The sequence below is a fragment of the Heterodontus francisci genome, chromosome 34 (assembly GCF_036365525.1).
Source record: "Heterodontus francisci isolate sHetFra1 chromosome 34, sHetFra1.hap1, whole genome shotgun sequence".
NCBI lineage: Eukaryota > Metazoa > Chordata > Chondrichthyes > Heterodontiformes > Heterodontidae > Heterodontus > Heterodontus francisci.
The window spans coordinates 36,598,738-36,610,744 of NC_090404.1; the positions used below are offsets into that span (position 1 = coordinate 36,598,738).

Genomic DNA, 12,007 nt, shown 5'->3' on the forward strand with positions numbered 1-12,007 from the left:
CACCAGGATAACTAAAAATACACAGAACATCCACAGGAGTGCTATCACGTCAGTTACTCTGGGATCACTCCCACAGTGAAACTCCACCACTGACCCTGCTGAAGGTTGTAGGCTGAGGGAGTGGAGCCTCCAGGAGTGGGCTGTGGTGTGAGAAAGCTGGGTTTCAGTATCCTGACAGATGCATGGTGAGGAACCAGAGGAATCCTTACTAAGGAACCATCTGGGGTTTTACCTGCCAATGTTGGTCTATGGGTAAATGATGCCTGACTCCCTCAACTGTCTTAAATTTAACGCAGTTTGGAACAAGTTGAATTCAGTTTCTAGAAGAATATGGACAAATATCACCTGCAGTGAGATCACGGCACAGTGGTACAGTAGTTAGCACTGCAGCCTCACAGCTCCAGGGACCTGGGTTCGATTCTGGGTACAGCCTGTGACCGTGTGGGTTTTCTCTGGGTGCTCCGGTTTCCTCCCACTGCCAGAAACGTGCAGGTGATCGGTAGGTTGTCTGTTGTAAATTGCCCCTCGTGTAGATAGGTGGTAGGGAATATGGGATTGCTGTAGGGTTAGTAGAAATGGGTGGTTGTTGCTTGGCACAGACTCGCTGTTTCAGTGCTGTATCTCTAAATCATAATAAAATGAAATTGAGTGAGATGGAATCAGCCATTAGAGAAACTGAGAGATCTTTGGAAAAGAATATGATGCACAATGATGGTAATAGTGGCAAAAGCTTTTCCAGCTACATCAGGAGTGAGAAGATGGATACAGATGGTTTCGAGACACTTAGAGACAGTTCAGGACAGATTGAAACAGATTACCAGGCTATGACAGAACTGTTAAATGACTATTTCACATCGGTCTGCACTCCTGTGGATGATGCTCAGATTCCAGCTGTGGGATGTGCTGCTGACAATAACATCATAAATATTAAATTAGAAAGGGATTGTCATCCTGGATAAAATAGAGAATCTCAAACCTGATGGTGTTCCAGGTCCAGATGATATCTACCCAAGGGTGTTTAAAGAGATGGGACGGGTGATCTGTGAGCCCCTTGTCTGTATATTCAACAGCTCAGTAGAGGCAGGGATTGTTCCCTGAGATTGGAAGGTTGCTCACGTAGTTCCCATTTTCCAAATCAGAGCCAGGAAACTACAGACCCATCAGTGTGAGCTCGATTACAGGGAAGATATTTGCAGGGATCCTAAGAGATGCTGTTTCTGATCACTGGGGAAGAGAAGGAGTCATTAGAGATACTCAACACGGCTTCAGAAAAGATGATCATGTCTTATAAACTTGTTTGTGTTTTGTTTAGAAGTTGCTGTGTTGGTGGGTGAGGGGAATCCGTTTACATTGACTATCTCAGGGTGTAATCCAACAACATAGAGGTTGTGGGGCTGAAGGAGGTGAGCTGTAGTCTAACTAGTGTTTTGTTCCAACATAACCACTCTCCCATTTTCCATTAACTTCAATGTAATGAAAACTGGCAGTTTGAACCTGCCAGCATTTTAACGATATTTTCAAATGACTCGAGGGTTTCTTACAGTTGGGATCATTCTTTATTCTGTCCCCTCGAGGTGTTAGAGAACAGACATTCTCCTGCATATCGCAATCTAGTGTGCTGGGGCAATGGTGACATAGTGGTAATGTCATTGGATGCTGTCCTGTTGGTATGGGTACAAACCACACCATGGCAACTGGTGGAATTTAATTTCAATGAATTTTTAAAAATTCTGCACTTGAAAGCTGGTCTTCGTAATGATGTTATAAAACTATCAGTGATTGTTGTAAAAATCCATCTGATTCACCAATATTCCTTATGGATTGAAATAGTGCTGTCCTTATTTAATGTGGTGTATATGTGATTCCAGACCCACAGCAATATTGTAACAGAGTTCACTGTTTGGTGCAGTGTCTTGCAAAGTTTCAGCTTAATTACAAGTGATTATAAGTAATAATGCTTTCAAATATTGTTATAGTAACCATAATATGTGTAAGCTCAGTTAAACATGGTCTGAGGCTGAGAAGCAAAGCCTGATGCTGAACCAAGGTTATGTTAAAAGAAAACTGGCAGAGCAGCGAAAAAGAAACCTTGAATTAAATGTGAAAAGAATGTCCTGATATGTTTGAAACTAACAGATAGTGAAAGACAGAATATTAATTAAGTTACAATAAAAACAGAAGATTTAAAGCTTCGAAGATCTGTTATCACTCGAGTAAAAGACATTGCTGTACCTCATGTAACAACTGTATGAATTTCTAGATAGGAAATAACAAAGGTGCAAGAAAATGGAACAAAGAGATACCAGAAAACTAAGCATAAATTTCATTTTAAAGATTTGAAAAATGATGATGGAACAGAATGAGTGAGATAGTCCAGGCGTGTGTCAGCTGCTACAGAGGCTCAAAGGCAAAAAAGGGTATAAAAGAATAGCTATTGAACATGAGAAGCAGAACTAGAAACCCAGAGGAAGAAAGAAGAGAATCTTCAGAGAACAGAACCCAGCAAGAGAAAGAGAGACCACAGTCACTCGGAGGGCTACCGCCGAGGTTCTGAGTATCAGCCTGTGATTATTGTCTTTGTTAAGTATTACTTCTTTGCACTGAATGTAAACTGCTGAATAAATCGACAACACTTATAACCAATATATACCTGTACCCATAGTGATTTGTTGTAGCCACGAACAAGTCACCCTTGTTGGATTAAATTGAACCCTGAATCCAGGAAAGCTACAACTGGCACCCCAGATATCAATGAAGGACGTCTTCCCACTTGGGTAACAAATAAACATTTATCAGGATGATCCTGTTATCAGGACGATGCAGAATTCTGTAAAATTAGGAGTCTGATTGAGGTTCACCTGGTCAAGCACAAATGCCACAAGGTGGGGAACCAGAAGCTATTGGGACTAGTAGTACACATGCCCAGTCTTATGAATGGAACCATGCCTAATCCTCTGTTTAGAACAGAAAACATAGGGGTTATGAGGGAAAGTGTCATTAATCGATTCCTGACATCACTTCAATGGTTGATCCAGTTGGAAGAACTAACTTGGATAGAACGAAACCTACAGGGATACAGAACAAGCATGGATATCCTCATTTGCCCATATGATTTATATGATCATTAAAGAGACACATGTGTTTTTAATTGGAATGGGAAGGGGCTGAACTGTACTGTGGAAGTTACAGGTTCATCAGATGTGAGAACTAGAACGGCCTATGTACGAGAAGGGAAGTCTTGTTTTATCACCTTAGAAGACTATTACCATCACGGGGACTTAAATGTTCAAACCTGGGACCGTCTGTATTACACCAGCCAAAACCACAGTGATAGGGGGAAAACCCACCTCGCCATTGAGATGCCTGACCAATAGGTCTTACTAGTAAAAGATGGCTTGAACATAAACCTAGAGGCTTATGTCACTAAATTTGGGTACCACATCCCTGAACTACCTATAACCTTAACAACATTAATAAGTCAAGTGAACACCTCCCAATGCTGTTATTACACACTACAGCAAGGAAATGAAACTATAGCTGAAGATATTCCAGGGGTAGGGGATTTATCACATTGGTGGGAAACAGGGTTAAACATGGAAATTCCCCCCTGGATTAGAATAATTTCACATGTATTGGTTATAACCCAGTTATTGGCGCTAATATACTTACTGATCCACACTTGCTACTTGAAGCACCTGGTGTGCCAGACAAGATCACAATTAAACATAATCACTGCACAAAATGTCTTGGAAATGAGTAAATATGTAAGTTCAAAGTACACAAGAATTGCCCTTGAGGTGGGGATATTGTAAGATAATTCACTGCTTTGTGTATTGTTTCAAACCCACTAAGATCACCCAGATAGGGAATGATATCATGTTCCCTGTACCTACTCATAACATCACTGAAATCAGAGTTGACTTTGGAATGCATGAGGAAGTATTGAAGACAATGATTCAGTGGAGACACCCCATACCCCCTCTATCCTTCGATTTATAATCCATAATTAAAATATTGTAACATCCCAAAAGCACTGGTTTATGATGTGACAAGAACATGAACAAAGAGAGGAAGGAATTGGAAATCTGGGGGAAATAGACATAGGTGGGAAACAGTTGTGAATACAAGTCAACATCCCTGACTCAGAACTATTTCTCTTCTGTTCATGTTGATACAAACGATGGTCACAATTGTAATAATAGTCGTCCTCTGTTACTTGAAAAATCTTACCTCAAGACAGCTGAAGCACACTGAATTGAGCTGGAACCCAGCTCTTGTGTCTAAAAGAAAGTAATAGTCAATGAAGAGTAGTGAGGGGTAAATATGTTGTCATATATTTCACCCTCACACTTGGGAGTTGTAAGTAGGTTGGGTAGCTAGACTTTAGCTTAACTTGACCATTTTCACACTGTATCCTCTGTAACAACTAACAAGGTTAAGTAAGCCATTGTAATACTAACACATGAGTAAAAAAGTTATTTTTGTGTCTTGTATCAGCAGCTGCATTAATCAAATGAATGTATTAAGCAGTAACCCATCAAGAAACAATGATTACAAAGCAATGGACCTTGGTTGGTTTGTAATTAATGAATTAAGAATCATGCTGGAACGAATGGGCTTTAATTTAGATGAGATTAGATTAGAGATACAGCACTGAAACAGGCCCTTCGGCCCACCGAGTCTGTGCCGAACATCAACCACCCATTTATACTAATCCGACACCAATCCCATATTCCTACCAAACATCCCCACCTGTCCCTATATTTCCCTACCACCCACCTATACTAGTGACAATTTATAATGGCCAATTTACCTATCAACCTGCAAGTCCCTTGGCTTGTGGGAGGAAACCGGAGCACCCGGAGAAAACCCACGCAGACACATGGAGAACTTGCAAACTCCACACAGGTAGTACCCGGAATCGAACCCGGGTCCCTGGAGCTGTGAGGCTGCGGTGCTAACCACTGCACGCCAATGTGCCGCCCAATTTAAAAGTATTAACTTTAAAAACTAAGTCTTAAGCTTGTAAGAAATTCAGTAGCAGTAGGACTTCGTAAGTCACTGTGACACAAATTCAGCAGAACAAGTTTTGTGACCCTGATCACATTCATTAACTTTGCTGAAAAGAATCAATTTCTGCACAAATTCAAAAATAAAAACAAGAAATGCTGGAACCACTCAGTAGGTCTGGCAGCATCTGTGAAAATGGAAGCAGAGTTAACATTTCGGGTCAGTGACCCTTCTTCAGAACTGACAAATATTAGAAATTCACAGGTTATAAGCAAGTGAGGTGAGGGTGGGGCAAGAGATAACAAAGGAGGTCTAGATTGGACCAGGCCACATAGCTGACCAAAAGGTCACGGAGCAAAGGCAAACAATATGTTAATGGTGTGTTGAAAGACAAAGCATTAGGATAGATTAGGTGTTAATACACTGACTATTGAACAGCAGCAAGTGCAAACCTGAAAAAAAAACAGTGGGTAAGCAAACTGAACAAACTAAGATGAAATGAAATAAATGCCAAAAAAAATTCTAAAAAAAGTAAAAAAGAATGTTAAAAAAAAGGAAGAAAAAATAACTAAAAATGAAAGTAAAATGGGGGGCTGTCATGCTCTGAAATTATTGAACTCAATGTTCAGTCCGGTAGGCTGTAGTGTGCCTAATCGGTAGATGAGATGCTGTTCCTCGCGCTTACGTTGATGTTCACTGGAACACTGCAGCAATCCCAGGACAGAGATGTGAGCATGAGAGCAGGGGGGAGTGTTGAAATGGCAAGTAAACGGAAGCTCAGGGTTCTGCTTGCGGACTGAGCGGAGATGTTCCACCAAGCGTTCACCCAGTCTGCCCTTGGTCTCCCCAATGTAGAGGAGACCACACTGTGAGCAGCAAATACAGTATACTACATTGAAAGAAGTACAAATAAATCGCTGCTTCACCTGGAAGGAGTGTTTGGGGCCTGGGATAGTGAGGAGAGAGGAGGTAAATGGGCAGGTATTACACATCCTGCGATTGCAGGGGAAGGTGCCATGGGACGGGGACGAGGTGGTGGGGGTAATGGAGGAGTGGAGCAGGGTGTCGCAGAGGGAATGATCCCTTCAGAATGCTGACAGGGGAAGGGAGGGGAAGATGCGACTGGTAGTGGCATCACGCTGGAGGTGGCAGAAATGGCGGAGGATGATCCTTTGGAAATGGAGGCTGATGGGGTGAAAAGTGAGGACAAGGGGAACCCTGTCACAGTTCTGGGAGGGAGGGGAAGGGGTGAGGGTAGAGGTTCGGGGAATGGGCTGGACGCGGTTGAGGGCCCTGTCAACCACAGTGGGGGGAAATCCTTGGTTGAGGAAAAAGGAGGTCATATCAGAAGCACCGTCATGGAAGGTAGCATCATCAGAGCAGATGCGTCGGAGACGGAGAAACTGGGAGAATGGAATGGAGTCCTTACAGGAGGTATGGTGTGAAGAAGTGTAGTCGAGGTAGCTGTGGGAGTCGGTGAGCTTATAATGGATATTAGTAGACAACCTATCCCCTGAGATGGAGACAGAGAAGTGGAGGAAGGGAAAGGAAGTGTCAGGGATGGACCATGTAAAGGTGAGAGAAGGGTGGAAATTGGAAGCAAAGTTGATAAAGTTTTCCACTCTGGGGTGGGAGCAGGAAACGGCACCGATACAGTCATCAATGTACCAGAAAAAGAGTTGGGGGAGGGGGCCTGAGTAGGAGTGGAACAAAGAATGCTCGACATATCCCACAAAAAGACAGGCATAACTAGGTCCCATGTGGGTACCCATAGCAACACCTTTTACTTGAAGGAAGTGCGTGGAGTTGAAGGAGAAGTTGTTCAATGTGAGAACAAGTTCAGCCAGGCGGAGGAGGGTGGTGGTGGATGGGGACTGGTTGGGCCTCTGTTCCAGGAAGAAGTGGAGAGCCCTCAAACCATCCTGGTGGGGGATGGAGGTGTAGAGCGATTGGACGTTCATCATGAAGAGGAGGCGGTTGGGACCAGGAAACTGGAAATTGTCAAAATGAAGTAGGGCGTCAGAAGAGTCACGGATGTAGGTGGGAAGAGACTGGATCAGCGGAGAAAAGATAGAGTCTAGATAGGAAGAAATGAGTTCAGTGGGGCAGGAGCTGTACAAATTCATACTGTCCCAGGAGATAACAACCATAATGAATAGAACTCTTCATAGGTTTTTATCTCAATTACTGGCAAAATGCTTTATCAATTAAGCCTCAATTAGAGTTGGGTAGGAACTGACATTACAGGACCTGGACCAACCCTCGGGCAAACTAGAAAGGTGGTCTGATGGCCAAAAAGGGGATAAAAGAACAGCTATTGAACATGAGAAGCAACATGTAAAAAATCCAGAGGAAGAAAGAAGAAAACCTTCAGTCAACATAACACAGCAAGAGAAAGAAAGACTGTGCCACAGTCACTCGGAGGGCAAACGCCAAGGATCTGAGGTTCAGACTGTGACTATTGTTGTTGTTAAGTATTACTTCATTACACTAAATATAAATTACTTAATAAATCGTCTACACTTCATACCAACATATATCTACACCCATAGAGGGTGGTTGTGGTCAGGGATAAGTCACCCTTGTTGGATTAAATGGAATCCTGAAAGTGGCAGGAAAGCTACACTTTTTTGACAAATCACCAAGATAGCAGACTACAAATCATGGCCAAAACATCATTCATTAGTTACAAATCACAACTTAATTAAATCTGGGCACACAGACACTTTATTGACATGTATAAATACATATAAATGTAATCAGTTATCCAGCAGTTGAGCTGGATAGGAATCGTATTTCACAAAACAAGTAACAAATACTTGTGAGAGTGGCAAAAGATCAAAAGGTCTGAAAATTAGTGGCTGAACACTAAAAAATACTGATTTTTTTGACGATGAATCATGTAATTATAACACTGTTATTCAAGTAAACTAGTTGCGTAATGGTAATTTTGTACAATTTTGCATATGTAATGAATAAACTTGCAGTGTACTCAGAATACAATTTCATGAAACTTACCTGACAGCTGATAATTGGTTTTACAGAGCTCCATGTTCTCATCAGGTGGCAGGACCGTATCTCCAACACAGAAGTCCTCGAGGCGGCCAACATCCCCAGCTTATACACACTACTGAGTCAGCGGCGCTTGAGATGGCTTGGCCATGTGAGCCGTATGGAAGATGGCAGGATCCCCAAAGACACATTGTACAGCGAGTTCACCACTGGTATCAGACCCACCGGCCGTCCATGTCTCCATTTTAAAGACATCCGCAAACGCGACATGAAGTCCTGTGACAGTGATCACAAGTCGTGGGAGTCAGTTGCCAGCGTTCGCCAGTGCTGGCGGGCAGCCATAAAGGCGGGGCTAATGTGTGGTGAGTCGAAGAGACTTAGCAGTTGGCAGGAAAAAAGACAGAAGCGCAAGGGGAGAGCCAACTGTGTAACAGCCCCGACAAACAAATTTTTCTGCAGCACCTGTGGAAGAGCCTGTCACTCTAGAATTGGCCTTAATAGTCCCTCCAGGCGCTGCTCCACACACCACTGACCACCTCCAGGCGCTTACCCATTGTCTCTTGAGATAAGGAGGCCAAAGAAGAAGAATGTTCTCAATGTCCTGCTTCTGCCTATTTATAGCTTTCTCACGTAAAAGGTGTTCTGTGAAAATGTGTCAGCTTTAATGGAAAGCAATATATATAAGCATACCAGATGGCACGTTCTGGTACCTTGGTAAGCGATGTGGACAAATCAGTAGGTATATAAATTAATAAAAAGTAAACATTTATGAGACATTTACAATCCAGAAACATGAACATAAGCAGGGTAATTTTGTTATTTTGTACTGTGACATAATCACCTGAACGATGCAGAAAGTCAAACCAGGTAGGGAGGATTGTATACCAGTTATACAGCCTGTCCAATTTACTGTCCATTAACTTAAATGGACAGGAATATCACACACATTCTGTTCGGAGCATGTGATACTCCTGATCCAATTTTCTTTACGACAATTATTTACCTCCCAGCACAAAAGAAGAAAATAACCTTATTAACTTTTGCAAATGCAATGCCTCTATGGATAGAATTGCTTGTTTTTAAATATCATCACTTATGGTAGATTTTATCATTTAAAATAATTAGTCACATTATAATGATTGTAAATTAAAATAATCTTGTTTGCAGTGCAGATCTCATTATAATCTTAATGAAAACTAATGAAAAATGTGGTTTTCCTCTTCAAAGGGTCCAAATATTATGCAACATAAAAATTTTCCCAGATCTTGCGAGTGACAGTGGAAAAGTAATGAGACTAGTGTTGTACCTCTAGGAAGCAAATCCTGCACTCCGGGTCCCAGTACTTTGTGGGACGTCCTGCCCCATGTGTCTAAAGATCTGCAGGTCGAGAATCAGCCTGTTCAGTGACCTGAAGACCCATGGAAGAAACTCGCAACCTTGAGTAGACGTCATCCTCGAATCGAGGGATAGCCGACGACAACCTCTACAGTAACAAGTTTGAGGTTCTGATGCATCATCCCCAAATCAGGCTCAAAAGTTTGGTAAAGGCCCTATGACAATGCAGCAGGTCTAATGGACAGCTGTATATCCCAACAGTGATCAATACTTCTGGCTCCTGTTCTCCAGCACCAATTGGTCTGGTGACAGCTGCATTTAACAGCAAGGTGAGCTGAAAATCATAACTATTGTGTTGGCTTGGAGAAAGGCAGCATTCTGTAAATACTGAAGATTTACTACATTGGTCTCTGGGATGAGGGGGTTGTCCTATGATGAGGGGCTGAGTAAATTGGGCCTATATTCTCTGGAGTTTAGAAGAATGAGAGACGAACTAATTGAGACATACTAGATTCTGAAAGGGCTTGATAAGGTAGAAGCTGAGAGATTGTTTCCACTGGTCAGGGAATCGAGAACGCGGGGGCACAATCTCAGGATAAGGGGCCAATCATTCAGGACTCAGATGAGGAGAAATTACTGCAGTCAAAGCATCGTGAATCTTTGGAATTCTCTACCCAAGATGGTTGTGGATGCTCCATTGTTGAATATATTTAAGGCTGGGATTGATAGATTTTTGGTCTCTCAGAGAATCAAGTGATATGGGCTGCGGGCAGGAAAGTGGAATTGAAACCCAAGATCAGCCATGATCATATTGAATAGTGGAGCAGGCTCAATGGGCCATATGGTCTACTTCTGCTCCTATTTCTTGTGTTCTTGTATATACATGTTCATACATGTACAAAGTATTGTGCCATCAGCCTGAGAAACCCAGTGACCATTTATAGTGACTGCAGAGAGCTCACAGGATAGTTGCACTGTAACCAATACACAGCACTTGTGGTGCAGGACAGTCTTTTCCAGATAATCTTCAGCAATGCCAAAACACACATTGAAGAAAGATGGCCAGAGTTATACTCCTTGCCCTGCATCACTGTGGTGTAAAAGACAGCTTCACACTGACTCCAGGTTGACAGTGTGACTGGGGCAGTAGACAGTGAAAATGGAGGTGAACAATGAATGGAATTCAGCCATACACCTGAGCAAACCGATAAGTGGAAATTCCAGATCACTTCAGTTGCTCCAAAGCACAGGACATATTCAGTTTATCCAGTTCATGCTCACTGCAGGATATTCACATTCAGTAACCAGTTTGTGCAGAGTTTTCAGAAATTATTTCAGACACACACTGCTGTGTAAATGGAAGCAAGTTTCAAATTCCTATTGACAGACCAATGTTTTTGCTGCAGACCAGCGACTTGCCAGCTACTGATCCTGCACCATTAATTTTAAACCATGTCAAATGAGCTGTGTCAGTTCTCAGGTGGTCTCTGCTAAGATATCCCATGAAGGCAAAAATAAACATTGGGAAATGGTCTGTGTATACACACATCTCCTTTTTGTCTATTTACAGAAGACAGACACACTGAAGTTGTGAAGGAGTGTGCAGTTCCACCCACTTGCTTTCCTGTTTGAAATTCATTTCCACCAAGGTGGAAGACTATAAAAAATAAAGATGACTTAAAAAAGGTAAAACAGATCGCCGAGCAGCTTTGTGGTTGGCCGACTTTAAAAAAATCATAACTGACAGTTGCAATTTCTCTCAAAGCCGGTCTTGTGGTTAAGGTGGGAATGGGAGAAGCCAATGGTGGATTTCCGAAACCCCAATGTCGGAAATCTGCCATTTGGTGGAAATTTCTCATCCCTGAGTTACTTGTGAACTCGCTGGTGTGTCAGCACATGGGATGAAGCAGGAAGTTCTTTCCCCTGGTCAGAGCAAGTGAATGGCCTCTTCCTTGTGTGAACTTGCTGGTGTTTCAGCAGGTGGGGTGAAGTAGTGAATTCCTTCCCACACTCGAAGCAGGTGACTGGCCTCTCTCCAGTGTGAACTCGCTGGTGTGTCAGCAGGACGGATAAATGATTGAATCCCTTCTCACATTCTGTGCAGGTGAATGGCCTCTCCGCAGTGTGAGTGTGCTGGTGTGTCAGCAGGGCGGATAACTGAGTGAATCCCTTCCCATATTCTTTGCAGGTGGATGGCCTCTCCCCAGTGTGAATGTGCTGTTGTGTAGTGAGCTTGCCTAATCACCTGAATTCAGTCCCGTAGTGAGAGCACCTGAACAGTCTCTTGTCAGTGTGAATACTTTGATGGGACATCACTTCAGCAGAACGTTTATAGCAATTCCCACAGAATGGACATTTAAAAGGTCTCTCCCCAGTGTGAACTCACTGATGTGTCAGCAGGTAGGATGATTTAGTGAATCCCTTCCCACATTCACAGCAGGTGAACGGCCTCTCCAGGGTGTGACTGCATGGATGAGTTTCCAGCTCAACTGGATAATTCAATCTCTTTCCACAGTCCCCATATTTACATGGTTTCTTCCCAATGTGACTGCAGTTGTGTTTCGACAGGGCAGATGATTGGTTGAAACCTCATCCACACACAGAACATGTGTACAGTTTCTCCACACTGTGATCGGTACTTTTCCCTTCC

General features: G+C 42.8%; 1 pseudogene; it reads right to left on the reverse strand.

Moving 5' to 3' along the window:
• Positions 1-11,223: 11,223 nt before the first annotated feature.
• Positions 11,224-11,793, reverse strand: LOC137348825 (gastrula zinc finger protein XlCGF8.2DB-like; annotated as a pseudogene).
• Between the last annotated feature and the right edge of the window lie 214 nt (positions 11,794-12,007).